At 38.5% G+C, this 16,894-nt stretch overlaps 1 long non-coding RNA gene across 1 annotated transcript in view; it reads left to right on the plus strand.

Annotated features, from left to right (window-relative positions):
• The first annotated feature begins 3,700 nt into the window (after positions 1-3,700).
• Positions 3,701-16,894, plus strand: part of LOC129619730 (uncharacterized) — a 416,113-nt gene continuing 402,919 nt past the window's right edge. The window contains exon 1 of the long non-coding RNA XR_008698063.1: positions 3,701-3,716. This is a non-coding gene — a long non-coding RNA (uncharacterized LOC129619730). The remainder of the gene's footprint in view (positions 3,717-16,894) is intronic.

The raw sequence follows: 16,894 nt of genomic DNA on the forward strand, positions 1-16,894 counted from the left end.
AGAGTGTCTATATCATTTTATAATGTGAAAAGTAAAATACAAACACATTCTTGAAGGTGAGACAACTTACTTCAAGTTACATCCATTTCTATGAGAAAGAATAAATAGAAACTTAGAAAACTGTGATCCTCATTTCTCTACTGTGGCCATTTTAGGCTCCTCATATTTCTACTTCATTGGGATGGATACCTTGTTAATAACTTTATTGACTCTCCTCAGACTTCTTTACTGGCTTAGTAGTTATTGCAGACTTGCCTTTTGTCTACCAGATAGTTTTGTGGAGCATGGTTTAAATAATGCTCATTCCAAATCTACATTTGTCAGGTTTCTGCCATTCTCAGGAAACTGAGATAAAAATTAAAGTATATGTGAAAACTCAAGTTCACTCCTATTCCCAGTTTTGAGAAAATGAGGGCAAATGTGTAGAATGATTTTATTTTTCCTAATAAAAAAGAAAGAAAAGGAAAGAAAAATTTTACTGCTAGCATGTCAGTACCTAAATAATCAATATGGGACCAACAAATAGCTTTAGAACCAAATATTTTTCTTTCTGTCCAAAAGCAATGGACATAAGCCACAGTAGATAACAAAAATAATTTTCCAACTCTCTACACAAAGTGATGGACAGGGAGGCCTGGCGTGCTGCAGTCCATGGGGTTGCAAAGAATCGGACACAACTGAGCGACTGAACTGAGCTGAACTGAACACAAGGTTGACTGAGGATAATTTTAAGTATTAAGACTATATCTGATGTTAAAATAGCTTTAATATGAGTTGGAATTTTTTAGCAACAAAGGGCATTTTAATGATGAACCTGGACAGGAAACGGTCATTTAAATGCCATCATATGTTTCTAATTGTGATGTAGAAACACACTCCATGCTGAGAGGCAACATGACGAACTAAAGACGATTGGGCAATAAAGGAATGGAAAAAGAATTAATAGCAGACAGGACAGTTTGGAACCTTTTTGAAGACTTTCAGGAGAAAATATCTTTTAACCTGTTTCTGTGCTCTTAACCTAGAGGAATGCTGATAGAAATTCAATGAAATAAATATGTGGCCAAGCTGTTCCAGAAGCAATGGGAAAGAGCCAGGATATAAGATGGCTTTGCTGGCCCTGCTGGCCGAAAGTAGGTCCAGAAAAGAGGCCTCATCCCTCAGGCCCGCCTTGACTCCCAGAATCATACTTTTTCCATTTCACCATGCATGTCCAGTAAGTGTTGCCTAAGGAAATATTGGCTAATAGGTCAGTTTGGACTAGAAACTGGCGAGTCTGAAGTTAGAGTTCACAGTTTTTACCACATGGTTCTCCTGCTCAGAACCCTTTCAGTGGCTTTCCCTTTAAATGTGCTGGGTTAACAAAGTGCATCATTCCTCTGGCATTCGGTTTAGACCAGCTCAGTCTTGCCAGTTTCATCTCCCACTGCTTCCTACAGGAAAGCTCCTCTGCACTGCTGCCAGTCCATCGTTCAGCCTTTGTGCTCTTCTACTTCTATATATGTTCACTCGAGTTGTTCCTCCATCTGGAACCCCAACTTCGGTTCTTTGTTTATTTCAACCTACCAACATCCCATGTTGGAGTCAAAAACTCGCCTCTTTATATGTGTTCCCTGAAGAGCCCAGTCAGTCTCTGGTTCTCATTTCCTTCTCTGGACACCTCCAGTACATAACTTCCAAGGCCGCATACCGGGCCTTTATCAGATTCTACTTAGTGTTATAGACTGTCTTTCGTGGAAAGCCTGCACAATGGTGTAAACGCCAAATCACACCACAGTGCCTCCATCTTCAAGGATTAAATAAATAAGCTCTCATACAGAGTCATGTGTAACATATGTGCTACACCGCTTATAGAGAACTTTCACTTATCTCTCATTGTGAAGTTTTAAATAAACAAGCTTCCAAACCCTCAGATTATAGAATTTACAAAGGACTTCCACATATAATATTTTATTTCACAATACCCTTGGAGGGAGGCCTGACAGATGTTATGATCTTTATTTTACAGATGGAGAAGCTAGATGAGGGAATCACAAGTGATTCACACAGTGTTTCACTGACTAATTGGGCAGCTCTGGGATTTAGAACCATCTTTTCTGATTTGCTAATGCTCATTTGGCTTAATAGCTTTCTTTTTTCTGTACTTGATTATTTCAGCTTTATAGTTCTAAACTTGTGATTTGGAGTTTGGATGAATTATTAAAATGATAGAGAAAAAAATGACTTCATACTGAGAGATCATAGAGACACAAGGCTGATAAATATAATAAAAGCATAGGATTAGGACTTCAAGTGACTTGGCAATTGATGTAAAACAAGAAAAAGCATGAGAGACCCCTTAATGTGGAATGAAATCATGAAGACTAAGCAAGTGTGCCATAAAGGACAGCAAGATCAAAGTCTAGGAGCAATGGTTTTGAATTAAGTATGTTTTAAGTTTTTCTTGAATTTTCAATCATGTACTGCAAGATGAAAAAGAAACACTGTACAAAATCCATTAAAATTAGAAAAGAATATATTCACAAGTTATGGATTCTGTTAACTCTTCCAGTGTTGAATTGCTAATGCTTGTTAAATGCAAACTCTGAGCAGGCATAGTTCCAGACATTTCATGGTTCATTTACTCCTGTTCACAACAGAGCTCTGAAGTATCATTAGGGAAACTTTTTGGAGAAACTGAGGCAAAGAACAACTGTTGGTACAGATGAAATCTTCAACATATGTTGCCTAAAGCCTAAGCCCAAGCTAAACTATGTATCAATACAACTGTGATCAGGAAAATCTGAATTCAATGACACTAGTCCACCTTAAATTAAACATGTTTGGACTGCCTTGTGTTTCTCGATAATCGTCCATTAGTTTAAAAACTATTAAAACCTCTTGTGTTCTTAGAACTGTGTATAACTTCAATGACTTAATATTTCCCCAGAGAATCTAAATGCCAAGTTTGGGACAAACAATCCCCAGCACAAGCTTCTCTGCTCTGCAATGTCTGCACATCTGTTTGCTGCTACATATGTTACTAATGAGCGCATGTGGCTTGGGGAGGATTGCCAAACGTCTCTGATTCTGAAAGGCGACATTTATTTTAGGAGGACATCTTGGTCTCAGTGGTCTCTAGCCTTGTTAAATTTAACCATAAATGCATAGATTAACAAATTTCAGAGAATGTAACAGTTTTTTTCCCCTGCTTAAAAAAAGCCGTGGTTACCCTCGTGGATGATCCATCTTCAAGTATGTCTGTGTTTGTGATCTCCCTTGCAGTATTGGCAGTAAACACTAAAGGCTAACAAGTGATGGTTGGAATCAGATCTGGGTTTGAATCTCAATCTTTTCTTTACTGTGTGGTATGGAGTTTTTCCTGAACTTCTCTGAACTTCAGTTTCCTCATTTGTAAAATAGAGTATCTAATTTGTAGGATTGGGGTGAGGATAAAATAAAGTTATATGTAGACAATGTAGAGGTATCATGTCTAACACATGCTTCATAAATATTAACAGATAACTGCTGAGAAAACACAAAGTACAAACACAGAAAATAGATTTTTCCAGACAAATACATCAATATAGTTATTGGAGACTCTAAAATCATGGATGCTTTTTTCCTTTTTAATTATGATTTTCTGTATCTTCCAGAATTTTCATTAAAAAACAAAACAGGAGACTTCCCTGGTGGTTCAGTGGTTAATAATCCACCTTGTAATGCAGAGTACATGGGTCTGATCCTTGGTCCAGGAACTAAGATCCACACGCTCTGGAGCAACTAAGCCCAGAGTGCTGTGTGCTGCAATTGGAGATCCTCATAACACAATAAATATTCCTTTCATAACACAATAAATATTCCTTATGCTGCAACTATAATCCAACTCAGTCAAATAAAGAAATATTTAAAAAAAAAAAAAAAACAACCCAGGATCATGTCACCGTCAGTGGCTAAAAAAAGATAACATGTTACTGTTAGTAGCAAGAAATTTCAGCACACAGAGTTTGACATTGGTATCCAGCTCTCTAGGAAGAAATCAGACATTGTTGTGTAAGATTTGATAATAAATTTATTTTATAAATTATTTTCTTCAATTGATTCTGTGAATGTATTTCCAATGGTCCAGCCACTCACAATCTCCTAGATGCATTTTCATGTATAAAGGTGTTGTATTTCAGTGAAAAAGAGTAACTACTGCAAGGAGATCCAACCAGTCTATTCTAAAGGAGATCAGCCCTGGGATTTCTTTGGAAGGAATGATGCTAAAGCTGAAACTCCAGTACTTTGGCCACCTCATGCGAAGAGTTGACTCATTGGAAAAGACTCTGATGCTGGGAGGGATTGGGGGCAGGAGGAGAAGGGGACGACAGAGGATGAGATAGCTGGATGGCATCACTGACTCGATGGACGTGAGTCTGGGTGAACTCCGGGAGTTGGTGATGCACAGGGAGGCCTGGCGTGCTGCGATTCATGGGGTCGCAAAGAGTCGGACATGACTGAGCGACTGAACTGAACTGAACTGAAGGATAAAGGATAGAAAAGGTTTAAACTGGTGCACTGAAAACACTGATCTTGGGAAAGATGCTTCTGGCACAGTCCAAGGAAACTCTGAGGCTGTAGTTTTCAGTAGGCAGTCCAGCCCTTTGGTTAACAATGGTCTCGGATAAACATGACTTTGCCTGGCAACACCTGTGCGAGCATTGTCATTCTATTAATAGCTGGCAACACTTCCTTTTCTTGTACTTGGTAACCTTCTTTTCAGGGGAATCTGGCTCTTCAGCAGGAAATCCACTCACAGCACCTGCTGTAGGAGCCCATGAATCCCGGCTATTCCTGGCATGAATTTCACTGTAATACAATTAAAACAACCCTTAAATAGATGGGTCTTTTCTCAACAGAGGTACCCAGCCTGAGGTAGCGAGCTGGGAAAAAATGAAGACAAGTACATTTCTCTGCCAGGTGAGCCTTCCCAGGGAAAACAGAATTATAAAATGGGACACTCTGAACCATAGTTAGACATTCCCTTTTATAATTAGTCCAATGCAATCTATTGAACACTCAGTTCAGTCACTCAGTCATGTCTGAGCCTTTGCGACTCCATGAACTGCAGCATGCCAGGCCTCCCTGTCCATCACAAACTCCTGGAGTTTACCCAAACTCATACCCATTGAGTTGGTGATGCCATTCAACCATCTCATCCTCTGTCGTCCCCTTCTCCTCCTGCCTTCAATCTTTCCTATCATCAGAGTCTTTTCAAATGAGTCAGCTCTTCACATTATGTGGCCAAAGTATTGGAGTTTCGGCTTCAACATCAGTCCTTCCAATGAACACCCAGGACTGATCTCCTTTAGGATGGACTGGTTGGATCTCCTTGTTGTCCACGGGACTCTCAAGAGTCTTTGCCAACACCACAGTTTAAAAGCATCAATTCTTTGGCATTCAGCTTTCTTTATAGTCCGACTCTCACATCCATACATGACTACTGGAAAAACCATAACTTTGACTAGACGGACCTTTGTTGGCAAAGTTATGTCTCTGATTTTGAATATGCTGTCTAGGTTGGTCATAACTTTCCTTCCAAGGAGTAAACATTTTTAAATTTCGTGGCTGCAGTCACCATCTGCAGCGATTTTGGAGCCCAGAAAAATAAAGTCAGCTACTGTTTCCACTGTTTCCCCATCTATTGCCATGAAGTGAGGGAACCAGATGCCATGATCTTCATTTTCTGAATGTTGAGCTTTAAGCCAACTTTTTCACTCTCTTCTTTCACTTTCATTAAGAGGCTCTTTAGTTCTTCTCGCAATCTGCCAGGAGGGTGGTGTCATCTACATATCTGAGGTGACTGATATTTCTTTCGGCAATCTTGATTCCAGCTTGTGCTTCCTCCAGCCCAGCGTTTCTCATGATGTACTCTGCATATAAGTTCAATAAGCAAGGTGACAATATACAGCCTTGATGTACTCCTTTTCCTATTTGGAACCACTCTGTTGTTCCATGTCCAGTTCTAACTGTTGCTTTCTGACCTGCATACAGGTTTCTCAAGAGGCAGGTCAGGTGATCTGGTATTCCCATCTCTTTCAGAATGTTCCACAGTTTATTGTGATCCACACAGTCAAAGGCTTTGGCATAGTCAATAAAGCAGAAATAGATGTTTTTCTGGAACTCTCTTGCTCTTTTGATGATCCAGCGGATGTTGGCAAGTTGATCTCTGGTTCCTCTGCCTTTTCCAAAACCAGCCTGAACGTCTGGAAGTTCACAGTTCACGTATTGCTGAAGCCTGGCTTGGAGAATTTTGAGCATTACTTTACTAGCGTGTGAGACAAATGCAATTGTGTGGTAGTTTGAGCATTCTTTGGCATTGCCTTTCTTTGGGATTGGAATGAAAACTGACCTTTTCCAGCCCTGTGGCCACTGCTGAGTTTTCCAAATTTGCTGGCATATTGAGTGCAGCACGTTCACAGCATCATCTTTCAGGATTTGAAATAGCTCAACTGGAATTCCATCACCTCCACTAGCTTTGTTCATAGTGATGCTTCCTAAGGCCTACTTGACTTCACATTCCAGGATATCTGGCTCTAGATGAGTAATCACAGCATTGTGATTATCTGGGTCATGAAGCTCTTTTTTGTACAGTTCTTCTGTGTATTCTTGCCCCCTCTTCTTAATATTTTTGCTTCTGTTAGGTTCATACCATTTGTGTCCTTTATTGTGCCCATCTTTGCATGAAATGTTCCCTTGATATTTCTAATTTTCTTGAAGAGATCATTAGTCTTTCCTGTTCTATTGTTTTCCTCTATTTCTTTGCATTGATTGCTGAGGAAGGCTTTCTTATCTCTCCTTGCTATTCTTTGGAACTCTGCACTCAAATGGGTATATCTTTCCTTTTCTCCTTTGCTTTTGCTTCTCTTCTTTTCACAGTTATTTGTATTGAACATTTGTAGGTACTTAAAAGGGCTTCCTAGGTGGCACTAGTGGTAAAGGATCTGCTTGCCAGTGCAGGAGATATAAGAGATGTGAGTCCAGTCCCTGGGTCAGGACGATCCCCTAGAGGAGGGCACGGCAACCCACTCCAGTATTCTTGTCTGGAGAATCCCATGGACAGAAGAGCCTAGCAGGCTATAGGGTCACAAAGAATCTGACACAACTGAACAACTGAAGCAATTTAGAATGAAACCACTTAAAAAATCTTCAGTGGTGGAATCATTGATTTTGGTATAACCCAGGCTTATATAGGTTGAGCTCATGTGAGTTGGTTCTTCCCCTAAAACTCTAAAGAGCTGACAATGAAGTTATGGATGTTTAAAACTAAGGCTCAGAGGGGTAAGAGGCTTAGCAAATGTGTTAAGCCTAAAGTGAATCCACAAAAATGCACGTGCCAGATAACATTAAATTAAATGACAAATCATGAGCCACCCCTACTTTCTTAATCTTTGACTCTTGTTCCTTCAATTCTAAATCTTCCACTTAAAGCTTTTGTGACCTAGAAGAGACCTGGGTGCGGCATTTTTTGGACTGGTGCTTTCCATGGCAATTCTAGTTAGCAAAAGGTGCACCTCGACGTGGTCTTCTCCTGCTTCTCCTGCTTCCCTCTGCTCTCCACGATTGTTCTGTTACTGGTAGTTTCTCTCCAGGCAGCTGCTCCTGTGACAGCTGTTTCCTGGGACAAACCTCTATGCGTCTAATGCTACATCTAACGCCCTCTAAAATCTTTAGTTTGGCACTGAGTCCCTTAGAGGCTAGATGCTAGTGTGAGCATCCCTATAGGGCGATTTAGTACGTGTATTTCCTTCTTTAACATTCATCAAGCACCTGAAATGTTGTAAACATTGCAGATTCAGTAGTGAATATTCCAGATGGGATCTCTATGACAGGAACATACAGCGGGGTAAGGAGAGGCACTTGCTCTGCAAAGTTCTCTAGACAATCGTGTTCAGCACTCCCCCGAGTAGCATCAGGAAGTTGACCTGTGCATCATATTCTTTTCAGATTACACTGCCCTGGGCTCTACATTCTCTTAGAGTGGCTCCTTTCACTAGTAACAATGCCAGGATGCTCAGTCCTCAGGTGTTTCAGTGTAAAGGCACTCACTCTCTCCTTGTAGTTGTTGTTTAGTCACTAAATCCTGTCAGACTCCTTGCAGCCCCATGGACTTTAGCCTGCCAGTCCCCTCTGTCCTTGGAATTTCCCAGGCCAAGAATACTGGAGTGCGTTGCCATTTCTTACCAAGCCAGGGAACACATCTCCTGCATTGGTAGGTGGGTTCTTTACTACTGAGCCACCAGAGAAGCCCTGAACAAAGAGAAGGAAGGTCTTTACAAATGAGATGCAGCCATAAATCTGCCGCATCGCTGAACCACTGGGCACAAGTAGCCACAGTAACTGCGCCTGCTTTCTGTTCATCCTTATATTAATCATCCAATAAAGCAGCAGATTTCTCAGGGTTCCTTTCTTGCAATTTTATTATAAGAGTGATAACTGTACATAGTAAAATGCAATTTAAAAATATTAAAATGAAAGTTTTAAAGGATATATAAATTGAAAAGTAAAATTTTCCCTTCTCTCTAGTATCTCATCCTCCACTCTTCCTCTTGGTAAGCTCAGTGGAAATTCTGGCCTTTTTCTTCTTGAATTTGTTTTTTTCTTTAAAACTTTAAATGTCAGGCTAAGAGAGAAATTACTGTAATAGGGGATGTCAGGATTTTACAAGATAATGGAGGCAACAATAATATTTCAAAAAGATAAGCCAGGTCCAAACTCAGGTCACCAGAGGGTGCATGGCATATGCAGAAAAGAAATGCTGATGTACATTTGACTTTCCTTTAGTTTCCCAAGATATGCAAAATGAACTAATGGTTTTTCAAAAATGATGAGCACGTAACCTGTGTTTCAATCTTCTTCATGAGACTCTTCTTCATGATCCCTACCCAATGTAACCAAAAATAAAAAAAACTGTAAAAGAGGTAACTCAATAATGTTTCTCTCTGTTACTTGACAATTTACATTTTGAGTAGAGAGAGGCAAGACAGAAAAGGAATGTATGAAATCCATTTGACTCAATTACATCTCAATGGGTTTCATGTAGATTCTACGGTTTAACCCTGAGTTACTTAGGTCAAAGTAATGCTATTGTCAACTGTTTCCATATAAACAAAATTAGCACATTAATTGTGTTGTCATATACTCCTTGTCTTCTTCTAAAATTTTAATAGTTTATAAAAACATAATGTGTGCATTCAAGAGCAAGCACATAAATTCAAATAAATTATATATTAGAACAATTCTTCATGGGATACCAAAAGGATTTCCTTTGTGTTACATTACACATCACTGCTTATCATTCTAGATTTGTTTGCAATATATAGCTCTATTGTTTCATATGCATTGCTTATTTCACAGAAGATGATCGATAGACAGGTAGAACTGTGGGCACACACATCAGGCTACATTCTGCAGAACATTTTATATGTATCATTTTCTAAAGAATAATTCCAACTAAGACATTCAGACTAAGTACGAAAGCCTACATTATGCTAACACAAAAAAGCAATAAAATAAAAATTGCCAAAGCTTTTAGTTTTGGAACTCTTAATGTGGTCAACTAAAAATGATTTACTGTTTCCAAAAAGTTTTTTTTCCCCCTACAAGAAAATCCTCTCTCTGGAAATATCAGATGTCCTCATAGTTATTTGATATTTCTGCCCAGAAGAATCTAGGGAGAGAAAGAAAAGAAAGAAAGTGGGAAAGGCCAAGAGAGCACAGGAAACCCCTCTTGGAATTTCAAAGGCAAAGAAATGTGGAATAAGTTAGCTATGCCAAGGCAGTTAATATAGAAAGCCTGAAGAACTGAGTAAAGAAAAGAAATATTCATATGAAGAACCATGTATCCATTATACATGTAGGTTCATATTAAATAAATGAAGCTGAAAGAAAACAATTAAAAACTGCTTATAAGAGACATTTAGGAAATATTTAGTACATATAATTAGAAGACATAAAAATTAGAAGGCTGGGATCAATGAAGTAGCCACTCAAATACGCTCCTGAAATGCAAATAGGCTCTTGCTATTGCTGCTTTTCTTAGTTTTTTATAGGTTGGTGTAAACTAATTGCAATTTTGCATTGTTGAAACTTGAAATTTGATATTGGAATACATTCTTCAATAAATGTGGTTATGTTATTTTGTTGTTGTTGTTGTTCAGTCACTAAGTCGTGTCTGACTCTGCGACTCTGTGGGCTGCAGCATGCCAGCCTTCCCTGTCCTTCACTATCTCCTGGAGTTTGCTCAGCTCATGTCCCCTGAGTTGGTGATGATATCCAACCATCTCATCCTCTGCCACCCCCTTCTCCTTTTGCCTTCAATCTTTCCCAGGATCAGGGTCTTTTCCATTGAGTCAGCCCTTCACATCAGGTGGCCAAAGTATTGGAGCTTCAGCTTCAGCATCAGTCCTTCAAATGAATATTCAGGGTTGATTTCCTTTAGGATTGACTGGTTTGATCTTGCCACACAAGGGACTCTAGTTCTTCTCTAGCAGCACAATTTGAAAGAATTAATTCTCTGGTGCTCAGACTTCTTTATGGCTCAACTCTCACATCCATACAGGACTACTGGAAAAACCATAGCTTTGACTATATAGATTTCTGTTGGCACAGTGACGTCTCTGCTTTTTAATATGCTGTCTAGGTTTTTCCTTCCAAGAAGCAAGCGTCTTTTAATTTCCTGGCTGCAGTCACCATCTGCAGTGATATTAGGGCCCCCAAAGAAAATCTGTCACTGCTTCTACTTTTATCCCTTCTATTTGCCATGAAGTGATGAGATCAGATGTCATTATCTTCACTTTTTGAATGTTGAGTTTTAAAAGCCAGTTTTTTTTGTTTTTCACTATCTTCTTTCACCCTCATCAGGAGGCTTTTTAGTTCCTCATCACTTTCTGCCATTAGAGTGGTAATATCAGCGTATCTGAAGTTGTTGATATTTCTCCCAGCAATCTTTATTCCAGCTTGTGATTCATCCAGTCTGGCATTTTGCATGATTTATTCTGCATATAAGTTGAATAAGCAGGGTGACAATATACAGATTTATAGTACTCTTTTCCCAATTTTGAACCAGTCCATTGTTCCATGTTTGGTTCTAACTGTTGCTTCTTGTCCTGCATATAGTTTTCTCAGGAGACAGGAAAGGTGGTCTGGCATTCCCATCTCTTTAAGAATTTTCCAGTTTGTTATAATTTATACAGTCAAAAGCTTTAGCATAGTCAATGAAGCAGAAGTAGATGTTTTCTGAAATTCCCTCACTTTCTCTATTATCCCGTGAATGTTGGCAATTTGATTGCTGGTTCCTCTGCCATTTCTCAACTCAGCTTGTGTGTCTAGAAATTCTCGGTCCACATACTGCTGAAGTGTACCTTGAAGGATTTTGAGCATAACCTTACTAGCATGTGAAATGAGCTCAATTGTGTGGTAATTTGAACTTTCTTTGGCATTGCCTTCTTTGGGATTGGAATAAAAACTGACCTTTTCCAGATCTGTGGTTATGTTTTACATCATTTTAATGCACATTTCTCTTTTTATGTTATTTTGCTAATAACTTATCACTTGCTGTTTATTTTATATTTATTTTAGACTAGGGAATTGATGTTAGACAAAAAACACATTCAAGCGATTCTCTTATTCAAATTCAAAATGGGCAGTAAAGCAGTGAAGACAACTCACAACATCAACAGCACATTTAGCCCAGGAACTGCTGATGAACATACAATGCAGTGGTGGTTCAAGAAGTTTTGCAAAGGAGATAAGAACCTTGAAGATGAGGAGAACAGTGGCTGGCCATCAGAAGTTGACAACGGCCAGTTGAGAGGGTCATCAAGGCTGATCCTCTTACAACTACCAGAGAAGTTGCAGAATAACTCAATGTCGACCATTCTATGGTTATCTGGCATTTGAAGCAAATTGGAATGGTGAAAAAGCTTGATAAGTGGGTGTCTTGTGAGCTGACAGCAAATGAAAAAAGACATCATTTTGAAGTGTCATCTTCTCTTATTCTACACAACAAGGAACCATTTATCGATTGAATTGTCACGTGTGATGAAAAGTGGCATTTCTACAAGCAAACAGTGATGACCAGCTGAGTGGTTGGGCTGAGAAGAAGCTCAAGGCACTTCCTAAAGTCAAACTTGCACCAAAAAAAATCATTGTCACTATTTGGTGGTCTGTTGCCCGTCAGATCTACTACAGCTTTATGAATCCCGGCAAAACCATTACATCTGAGAAATGTGCTCAGCAAATCAATGAGATGCACCAAAAACTACAATTTCTGAAGCCAGCATTAGTCAACAGAAAGAGCCCAATTCTTCTCCATGACAATTCCTGACTCCACATCTCACTACTAATGCTTCAAAAGTTGAATGAATTGGTCTACAAAGTTTTGCCTCATCCACCATATTCACCTGACATCTTGCCAAATGACTGCCACTGCTTCAAGCATCCTGACAACTTTATGCAGGAAAAACGCTTCCACAACCAGCAGGAGGGAGAAAATATTTTCCAAGAATTCATTGAATCCTAAAGCACAAATTTTTACTCTACAGAAATAAATAAACATTTCTCATTGGCAAAAATGTGTTGATTGTAATGGTCCCTATTTTGATTAATAAAGATGTATTTGAGCCTAATGAAAATGATTTAAAATTCAAGGTCCGAAACCACAATTACTTTTTCACCAACCTAATATTTAAGGTAGTTGTATTAGCGTTCTCTAGCAGCCATCAAATTAAAAGACGCTTACTCCTTGGAAGAAAAGTTATGAGCAACCTAGATAGCATATTGAAAAACAGAGACATTGCTTTGCCAACAAAGGTCTGTCTAGTCAAGGCTATGGTTTTTCCAGTGGTCATGTATGGATGCAAGAGTTGGACTGTGAAGAAAGCTGAGTGCCGAAGAATTGATGCTTTTGAACTGTGGTGTTGGAGAAAACTCTTGAGAGTCCCTTGGACTGCAAGGAGATCCAACTAGTCCATTCTAAAGGAGATCAGCCCTGGGTGTTCTTTGGAAGGAATGATGCTAAAGCTGAAACTCCAGTACTTTGGCCACCTCATGCGAAGAGTTGACTCATTGGAAAAGACTCTGATGCTGGGAGGGATGGGGGGCAGGAAGAAAAGGGGATGACAGAGGATGAGATGGCTCGATGGTATCACCGACTCGATGCACATGAGTTTGAGCGAACTCCAGGAGATGGTGATGGACAGGGAGGCCTGGCGTGCTGTGATTCATGGGGTTGCAAAGAGTCAGACACAACTGAGCAACTGAACTGAACTGAACTGAACTGAGAGGAGACATGGGTTGGATTCCTAGGTTGAGAAGATCCCCTGGAAAAGGAAACAGCAATCCACTCCAGTGTTCTTACCTGGGAAATATCCTGGACAAAGAAGCCTGGCAGGTTACAGTCCATGGCATCACAGCTGAGTGACTAAGCCACCAACATCAGAGAAACAGAACCAATAGAAAATATATGTTTATATATATAATACAGTATAATAATTTAAAAATTAGCCTATTATATTTAAATTTTAATAATTTAAAAATTCTATAACATACTAGAAAGAAAGAAATAATATAATAATCAGAAGATCAAGAAACAATCACGTATATATTAAAATTTAATATATGACAGAGGTACCATATCAAATGATTAATAAAGAAATTTTTATTTAATAAAAAAGCTAGCCAACTACTTGAGGAAAAAATCCCTAACTCATACCACATAGCAAAATAAATTACAAATTTACTAAAATTAAATATTAAAAGTTGAAATTCTGAGATGCAAGAAGAAAAGTGACAGCTATTCAATTTTGAGGTGAGAGATAGTATTTTAAATCATAAGTAATATATTTGTAAAAATCTGTCATGTTTTCCAAAACACACTCAAATTAGTGAGAAAAGTAGCATTGTTTCACATTTTTGCAAATCCCTTTAATGCCTGGCTTAACAGAAGACATCTGGATTCTCATATCTGCTTCTGCATTCATCTGTAGTGATATCATATGTCATGTAACTTCTGGAAATCTGCACTGTAAACTTGTGAAAGAATAAAAGTGGAAAAGGCAGATATATTTTAGTATTATAATGAAAATAGCTTTGACCTTTTAGGACTCCAGAAAAGGTCTCGGAGACTCTGAGGGGACTCTGAATCATACTTTGGAAACTCCTGTTATAGATTGATGTGAATCTTTAAATTAATAACACATCTCTGAGGGACAATTTCATCTGCATCGCTCTGGAAAAGATTTATCTGCATTACCTGTAGTTTCCTATAAATTATCAGTTTCCTTCCCCTCTGGAGTTGCAAAATAGTCCTAAGCGATCAAAGATCAAAGATGTACACTCTTAAGGAATTGGATAATCTCTTAAAAGGTACAGAAGGGCAGCTGTAGACCTATAATCCCTTCTGCCCATTTCTCAATCTATCCTTCCCCTGCCACCTTGCAGCACTAGCTTCTACCACATTAAACACACTGATACGTTAAAATTAGTTGAGGACCTTGTTGGATGGTAATAAAATCAGAAGAAGGAAAAATTGAAATTCCTCCCAATGTAGTTAATGCAGTCGCTTCTTTATACTTCTACACATAGATTCTCATAGAATTCCTTTCTTTCCAATTCTCTTCAAAAAAAAATTAATTTTCCTAAAGAAATACTTCTTTACCTTCCTATTTCAGTCCTTTGCTCATGTTTGGGGAATCTTACCACTTTCTTCCGTGGTAGAAATTTCTCTTTTTCATCTCTTTTATATTTGGCAACTTGAATGGCCCCTCTAACTTTGGTCAAATGTTTATAGGAATCTCTTTGGTTCAAGAAGTTGGGATGTATTCCTGTTACATGATTAAATACGACTGTTTCAATTCTAGTTCAGCAAGTACACAAGAGGAAAATGTGTTTTCTTTTCCCACTAGATCATCTAGTAGGTCATGCTTATCATGGTGGGCACCAAGATTATAAAACCAAATCTCAAATCCAAAATATATTCATGCACACCTGCATACATGTATGAGTGTATGTCTGTGTCTGTGTGAAGAATAAAAGGCTATTGTTAAAACTTTTATCTTTACCTTTACTTCCTCAGAAAAATGGGCTCTGCCATTATTATTCTAAGAAGTATTTGACCCTTTCATGCCCCAGCTTACTGTTATATTATTACAGAAGACATAACACTAAGTATTAAAAAGTGGCTTAGCCTTTGTTCCCTTTCCTGAGAAGTGCTTGCCTGCATGTGTGCTCAGTTGCTCAGTCATGTCTGACTCTTTTTGACCCCAAAGACTGTAGTCTTCCAGGCTCCTCTGTCCATTGAGTTTTCCAGCTTCAATTAAAATTTTTATGATTTAGCCTTCTAAAAAAGTGTGTTTGAAAAGGGAGTAATTTCAGGTAGGGAGTACTCCATTTTGTATATAAGGTCTGTTGGTGTTTAGTTGCTAAGTTGTGTCTGACTCTTGTGACCCCGTGGACTATAGCCCTCCAGGCTCCTCTGTCCTTGGAGTTTTCCAGGCAAGAATACTGGAGTGGGTTGCCATTTCATTCTCCAGGGGATCTTCCTAAACCAGGGATCGAACTTGCATCATGTATTGGCAGGTGGATTGCTTACTACTGAGCCACCAGGGAAGCCCCTTGTATACAATACATGAACAAAAAGCTCTACACCAACAATGTGAACATGAGTAAGATGGAGAGGACATTTGGAAATGTACCAACATTGCGCTATCTTACCTTGTGATTTACACTAAGGCAGGGAGGACAAATCAATGCTTACTCTCATTATCAACAATCCTAAAAATCATTAATAATAAATCTGACCTTAGGACTATGGGAGCTACTTCTTCCTTTCCATTGTCAGTACAAAACAAGAGTAACGAGAAGGTCTAAGTGTCATTCTAGAGATTGAAAATTGGCTAACTTTGACCACAAAGAGCAGACTTCAGTGAATTATGCTATAAAAATCCCTTCTCCTTTTCCCCCTCTCTCTCCTTCTCCTTCTTCAGGAGCAGAGGCAGAAATTGCAGCAATATGAAGCTTTTAGTTTGAATGAGGATTGGCAAACTCTGATCCATGGATCAAATCTGACCCTCTGCCTATTTTGGTACAGTCTGTGACCTAAGAATGTTTTTGATGTTTTTAAATAGTTGTGATTAATCCAAAAGAATAATGACATTTCATGATACGTAAAATTCAAATTTCAATATTTATAAATAAAATAATTTTGGAACAGCACACTCGTTTGTTTATATATCATTGCTTTCATGCTATATTGGCAAAGTTAAATAGCTGCAACAGAGACCTTATGTGATACTCTCATCACTTCACATTTTTATTTTTGTGCATTACAAATCACAGTGATGTAATTATAACTCAACAGCACTTCAAATGGCACACATATTGCTGTACCATGACATGATTTTTAAAAATTTCCACTGTGTATCTATCTATCATGTCAACACAAGAAAAATAGAGAAAATTGGACTTTGAAAGTTATACTTTTAAGGCACAGTGTAGTATGGATTATTTTATCATTGAATTAGATGCTGAAAGATGGTATTTACTATTATGTGACACTATAGCTGTACTAAAATAATACGACATGCATCAACATTACCAAGCCAAGCATTCTATATAGAAAGAGTGTGTAGCTGGACAAATTTACCAAGCTTGTTAAAGTTTCTTGAACAAGAAGAATTGCCTCGATCAGTATTATTGAATACTGAATAGCTTTGCAAGGTTGTTTTCGCTGTAGCCCTGATAATGTCTCTTAATGAATTAAATCTAAAGCCATGAGACAATACAGACTTTAAAGTGAAAGTTACACAGCAGCGATGACATTTGGACAACTAATGTTTTTGTGAATGACAAATAATTTTAAGCTGCTTTATAC

Source organism: Bubalus kerabau, chromosome 9 (genome assembly GCF_029407905.1).
Source record: "Bubalus kerabau isolate K-KA32 ecotype Philippines breed swamp buffalo chromosome 9, PCC_UOA_SB_1v2, whole genome shotgun sequence".
Taxonomy (NCBI): domain Eukaryota; kingdom Metazoa; phylum Chordata; class Mammalia; order Artiodactyla; family Bovidae; genus Bubalus; species Bubalus kerabau.